General features: G+C 39.1%; 1 protein-coding gene across 4 annotated transcripts in view; it reads left to right on the top strand.

Annotated features, from left to right (window-relative positions):
- The first annotated feature begins 563 nt into the window (after positions 1-563).
- LOC123506034 overlaps positions 564-6,308 on the top strand; it is a 70,170-nt gene continuing 64,425 nt past the window's right edge. For 3 of the 4 annotated variants that reach the window (XM_045257862.1, XM_045257861.1, XM_045257860.1), the window contains exon 1: positions 570-738. The gene's annotated coding sequence lies outside the window, so the exon portion shown is untranslated. Of the gene's footprint in view, positions 739-6,308 lie in introns of all 4 variants that reach the window. The other variant, XM_045257863.1, reaches the window with a different exon arrangement.

Below are 6,308 nucleotides of genomic sequence, written 5' to 3'. Positions count from 1 at the left end.
ATGTTTGTTGTTGTTGTTGTTGTTGTTGGTTCTCTCTGTGGCCTTCTGTCGCTCGATGAGTGATTGTTGTTGTTGCTGTTTTCCTCCGTGGTCTCGTGTCGGAGGATGGTTGTTGTTGTTGTTGTTGTTGTTGATGAATCCCTCCGTGGTGTTGTGTCGCTGGATAAATGGTTGTTATTGTTGTTGTTGTTGTTGTTGTTGTTGTTGTTTCCCTCTTTGTCCTCCTGCTACTGGATGGATGTATGTTTGCTGTTGTTGCCGATTTGTTGTTGTTGTTGTTGATGTTGTTTCCCTTGGCGCTGCTCCCGTCGGTGCCAGAAAGTCAAGGCTCTGAAGATACGTTAGAAAAAAAATAGAAAAAATAAATAAGGAAGTCACGTCAGTAAAAAGGGACATATATGCAAATTTCTTATCATATCTTTTTATCAGTTATTTGCCATACACGTTTTTTCCTCCCATCCTAAATATTCACTAAACTTCTAACTTATTTTCCCCTCCGTGCTTCCTTTACGCTGCTGTTTTCACCATGAATGTCCTTATCATAAACCTTTCTTGGTTATCACAGAGGGGAGGCTGGTGGAGGTGCCGGGGGTGTTGGTATACAAGCGCTGAAGCGGAGAAGTTCTTGGCGAGTTGGCCCGGCAGCGCTTAGTTACAGATCGGCTGGCTGGGAGAGCAGTGTGTCGCCCCATCCCGAACTGACTCTCGCTACTCGCTGCTCCTCCTCCGCCTCCTCAGGTCAGTTTGCTGGTTCCTGTCTCCTGTAAGATGGTTCACTCACTGCATAACAAGAAGGACAGTGACTGGATGTGAGAGTTGATGTTTTTTATTCCTTTTTGTTCGCGGTAGTAACGGTACAACGGTACTTCGTGTTATTCGAAGCCACGTGTGTTCCCTGTTCCCGGCACCTGTTAATTGTTTGATGTGTTAACCCCTTCAGTACCAGGACGCGTTTCCATATTCATTCTGCTTACTATTTGGAGATTTTATACAGCTTCAGAAACTTATAGGACGATTGAAATAGTAAATACTCTAACTATTAATCTTTTGACCTTCATAGACTCTTCCTAATGCAAATAAAATCGTCTAATCACACCCAAAAAGGAAGGTAAAAATGCGTCTCAGTATTGAAGGGGGTAATGTCCGTAGCGTGAATCTCGTCTCATTAGGTGATCCATAGAACGCAGTTTGGGGAAGTTACACATGCACATCCTTCACTCAAGATATATAGCTCCTTCAGTGCTGAGACGCATTTTTACCATGATTTTTTTATTACACGACTTTATTTGTACTGGGAAAGGTCTATGGAAGTTTAAAGATTAATGGCTGGGATCTTTACTACTCTAATCCCCACATAAGTTTCTGAAGTCGTATAAAATCGCCAAATAGTAAGCAGAATGAATATGAAGACATGGCACGGTACTGAAGGAGTTACACTGTTTTTGTGTGTTTTGGGACCGGCATGTAAGTTGGTATTTCCTTTTCTTTCCATATATACATTTCCTTTGCCTGTATCTGATGCATCTATATAAACAAATGAATAAACAATGAATGAGAATGAGTAAAAGAAGAGAGACTTGTATTTAGCTAGATCAGAAGGGCAGTGGCTTTGGAAATAACGTGTTTTCTTTTAATTTTTCATACAAATTTGTTGCCTATATGGCCGGTGCATGTATACAAAATGAAATAATTAGTGAGAATGAGTAAGAGAAGGGAGAGCAAGTTCAGAAGAGCAGGATAAGAGGAGATGCAACATTACAGCGACGGGTGACAAATAAAGGCTGAGATATTTTGGAACACGTGAAGAGGAGAGATGAGAAGGAACCAGTGAAGAAGGCAATGCTGATAAGAGTTACGAGGAGGAGTGTGGATAGAGAGAGAATAAGATGGAAAGACGTGCTGAAGAGTGACACGAATAAACTTAGACTACAAGAAGAGAACACAATGAACAGAAATATATGGAAGAAGTTAACTCGAGCGACTTACCTTACTACACTGTGGGGATAAGGTCGTATGAAGAAGAAGAAGAAGAAGAAGAAGGAGAAGCGATGGGTGACAGATGAGAAACAGTCTGCTGCGGGTTGGGAGTTGATGAGGCGGAAATCTCTTGATACCAGGGCGCGCGTTTCCAGTGGTCTTTTTCCAGTATCTTAGTCTTGTTCCAGTCCGTGTGGTTAACCCTTTCACTGCGATATGAAATGATTAAAAGCACCGGCAGTAATGTAGTCAATCTTTATACGCATATGCAAGAAAGAAGAGAATGTGAAAGAATGGTTTTTTTTATTTCTGCTTATTTTAAAAGACTGTAGGTAGCTGTAGATGAAGTAAGGATGTCTCAGAGTGATTAGTAATGAAAGTAATGTAGAAGATACTGACAAGCATATACAAGAAAGAAGGGAATGTTCAAGAATATAGTTTTTTTTTTCTGCCTAGTTTTAAGACTGTAGGTGGCTGTAAGATAATCAAAGATGTCTCTCAGTGGTAACTAATGAAGGGAATATATACCAAATGCAGTAAAAGTCGTTAATTAAGGTTGTTCTCTGTCTGACCAGGTATTCACTACAGGAGGGATGGAAATAACCTTATCATACTAATATCTATACGTTTATTTCACTACAAACTAGGAAGCTTTCTTCAAGTCAAGCTTCACACATTGAAGGGATCAGTTGCAGTATTAATGAGCTAAATGGATTCAAACCTATCCTAACCTAATATAGTCTAACCTAATCTAACCTGACTCAATATAACCGAACCTAACCTAACCCAATGTAACCCACCCTAACTTAACCTAACCAAATTTGATCTCATCTAACCTAACCTAACCCAACCTAACTTAACCTAAACCTTACCCAACCGAACTCAACCCAACCCAATCCCTACGTAAACCTAAATGTAATCTAACCTAACCACACCTAACCTGACCTAACCTAACCACACCTAACCTAACCTAACCTAACCACACCTAACCTAACCTAACCTGACCTAACTTGACCTAACCTGACCTAACCTAACCACACCTAACCTGACCTAACCAAACCACACCTAACCTAACCACACTTAACCTAACCTAACCTGACCTAACCTAACCTAACCTAACCTAACCTAACCTAACCAAACCACACCTAACCTGACCTAACCTAACCTAACCTAACCTAACCTAACCACACCTAACCTGACCTAACCTAACCTAACCAAACCACACCTAACCACACCTAACCTAACCTAACCAAACCACACCTAACCACACCTAATCTGACCTAACCTAAATCTACCTTAACCTAATCTGACCTAACCTAACCTACCTTAACCTAATCTGACCTAATGCAGCACTGAGATTGAAAACGCTGAGGTCCTTTCTATGTCATCTCTCAGTGCTTCCCTAGCCCATTATCGCTACAGAGTGTCATGAAGGGTTTTCTTCTATCATTTTCTTCCTTTTCTTCTTTCTTTTTTTTCATTATTTTCTTCCTTTCTTTCTTTCTTACTTTTTTCTTTCTCTCATTTATTTTTTATTTTCATCTACAGACGGAGTTTCATGAGTTTTTTTATTTTCTTTCTTTCTTATTTATTTTTTCTTTCTTTTCTATCTATTTGTTTCTTTTATTTTTCATCTACAGAAGGAAGTGTCACGAGGATTTCTTTCATTATTTTTTCCTTCCTTCCTTTCTTTCTTCCTTCCTTTCTTTTCTTTTTCTTTCTGTCTCTTTTTCATTTATTTATTGTTGTTACTTGTTTTTCATCTTCAGAAATGAGTGTTGCGAGGGTTTCTCATCTATTTTCTTTCTTCCATTCTTTCTTTCTATTTTCCTTTCTTTTTCATTTACGTATTTATTCACTCATCCATCCATTTATTTATTTATTTTATTTTATTTCATTTCATTAGGTTCGCTGCATGCCTGTACAAACTGTAGAGAAATGCAAAACATGCAAAAATAACGACTGATTATCTTTTTTTTTATTTATTTATTTATATTGTTGTGGCCTATATCTCCTGTAGGTGTACTTGAGGACTATGTTCAGTTTCCACCCATTAGTGGCACAGGCAATTTTATTTATAGTGGTACCCATATTAGGGCCCATATCACCACCCAAGCGCATCTTTGGTGTAACTACCTAGAACCTGGTATCATGGTGGCATATAGGCAACTTTAAACCACTCGACAAATGGCAAAGTTTCAAGGCGGTACGTGGTGGGATTCGAACCTACGCATGGACGTCTGCTCGATCCCACGCTCACCACCTTATCCACCACGCCACCGCCTCCTGAATTACTATTAGGGTAGTCAGGTCAGACAGGGATTGCGTTCACAGTCGCTAGTGTTTCTGGGAGTGGCTGGCTGCCCTAAGAAGACAATAGATAAATGTAAATATATTAAGTACTAACAAACTATTACGGTGGTCAGGTCAGGCAGAGAATGTGGTCACGGTCACTAGTGTTTCCGAGAGTCGCTGGCTGGCCTAAGGAGATAGTAAATAGATGTAACGTATCAGAATGAGTGGCAATAGTGACAATGACCGCTACGTATCACAATTAAGGCTTGGCTTCTCACTGAGCCTTTTCGTTTCATCGTTTTTGTTGTCCTTAGTCAGTTTTTTCCTCTAATACGTAAAATAAAAGATGAAGACCTTTGAAGTTAGTGATTACATTTAGGGCTGGAGGGACAAGCCAGGGTTTAATTTGCGTTTCCCTTAGTCAGTTTTCCCCTCTAATACATAAGAAAAAAGGATATTAACCCTTTCAATACTGAGACGCATTTTTACCATGAGTTTTGGGTGTGATTAGACGATTTTATTTGCATCAGGAAGGGTCTGTGGAGGCCAAAACATTAATGGTCAGAGTCTTCACTATTTTAATCCACACATAAGTTTCTGAAGCTGTATAAAATGACCAAATAGTAAGCAGAATGAATATGGAAACGTGTCATGGTAGTGAAGGGGTTAAGACCGTTGAAGGCTGAAGGGACAAGCTAGTGTTTAATCTATATAACTCGTTTTGGTTGTCCTTGGCCTTCTAATACATGAAAAAACGATATAAGTCCCTATGATTCAAGACGCATGTTTACCATAAGTTTTTGGATGTGACTAGACAATTTGATTTGCATTAGGAAGAATCTATGGAGGTCAAAAGATTAATGGCCAGAGTCTTCACTATTTTAATCCCCTCGTAAAGCCTTATCAAATCACCAGATACTAATCAAAATGAATATGAAAACGCAATATGGTCCTGAAGGGGTTAAGGTCGCTGAAGGTAAGGGTTATATATAGAGTGAGAGGGACAAGCAAGGTTTAATTTACGTAACTCTTTTGACTACTGTTTGCTGACTGTCATCTCTTCAGTGGGTCTTTTCCTTCAGCCTTTATCTATTTATTTTATTTGATTTATTATTTTTTCTATACCATATGTGTCTATGTTCTATGGCCGGAACTCCCTCTTAGGAAATAAAAGAATAGGAAAAGTGAGGTCGCAACTAAAAAAAAAAAATAAAGAAGGAAAACAAGGGCAACAGAAAAAAGAACATATAAATTAAATCTGTGAAGGTGTTGGAAAGAGTTATACTGTGTTGCTTGTTATTGGCGGGAATGTAGTGGTATGTGTGCATCAAGATGAAATAACTAACTAATGAAATGAATAATGAAATAAAAACAAGAGAATGTATACCAGAGAGAGAGAGAGAGAGAGAGAGAGAGAGAGAGAGAGAGAGATTTTTTTGTTTGTGTGTGTGTGTGTGTGTGTGTGTGTGTGTGTGTGTGTGTGTGTGTGTGTGTGTGTGTGTGTGTGTGTGTGTGTGTGTGTGTGTGTGTACGCCTAAAACAAATTCTAACAACTACAGAACTAACGAAAAAAAAAAAAAAAAAAAACCTACCACGAACACTTCCAAGTTTACACTCTAGTTCTCCTTAAAGATAAACAAGCAAAAATGAAATAGCCATGAATTAAAACCTAGAAAAAACAAATACAAAAAACGGGCCAAATAATTTTCCAGCAGAAGAAGAGAAAGATCGTCATTTCACAGATGAGACGCAAGAGTAATTAATGGTGATCGGTGAGTGAGGTGGGAAGAGAAGACGGAAGAGTGATGGGTGAGGTGTGAGGACAGAACGTGAAAGTGGTGGGTGAAGTGGGTGAGGTGGGAATTACTATAACTGCATGTGCCTCGGTGTATGTGTGTGTGTGTGTGTGTGTGTGTGTTGGCCTCACTTACGCCGGCAGGGAGTGAGGGACTAAAAATAACAACAACAACAAAAATAACATAAAAGTAAATGTAATAGAAGAAAGGTAAAAGAAAAAACGAGATGGAAAAGACGAG

This window comes from Portunus trituberculatus, chromosome 19 (assembly GCF_017591435.1).
Source record: "Portunus trituberculatus isolate SZX2019 chromosome 19, ASM1759143v1, whole genome shotgun sequence".
Classification (NCBI taxonomy): domain Eukaryota; kingdom Metazoa; phylum Arthropoda; class Malacostraca; order Decapoda; family Portunidae; genus Portunus; species Portunus trituberculatus.
The sequence above is the reverse complement of the archived record's forward strand: the minus strand, read 5'-3'. Positions and strand labels throughout refer to the sequence as shown.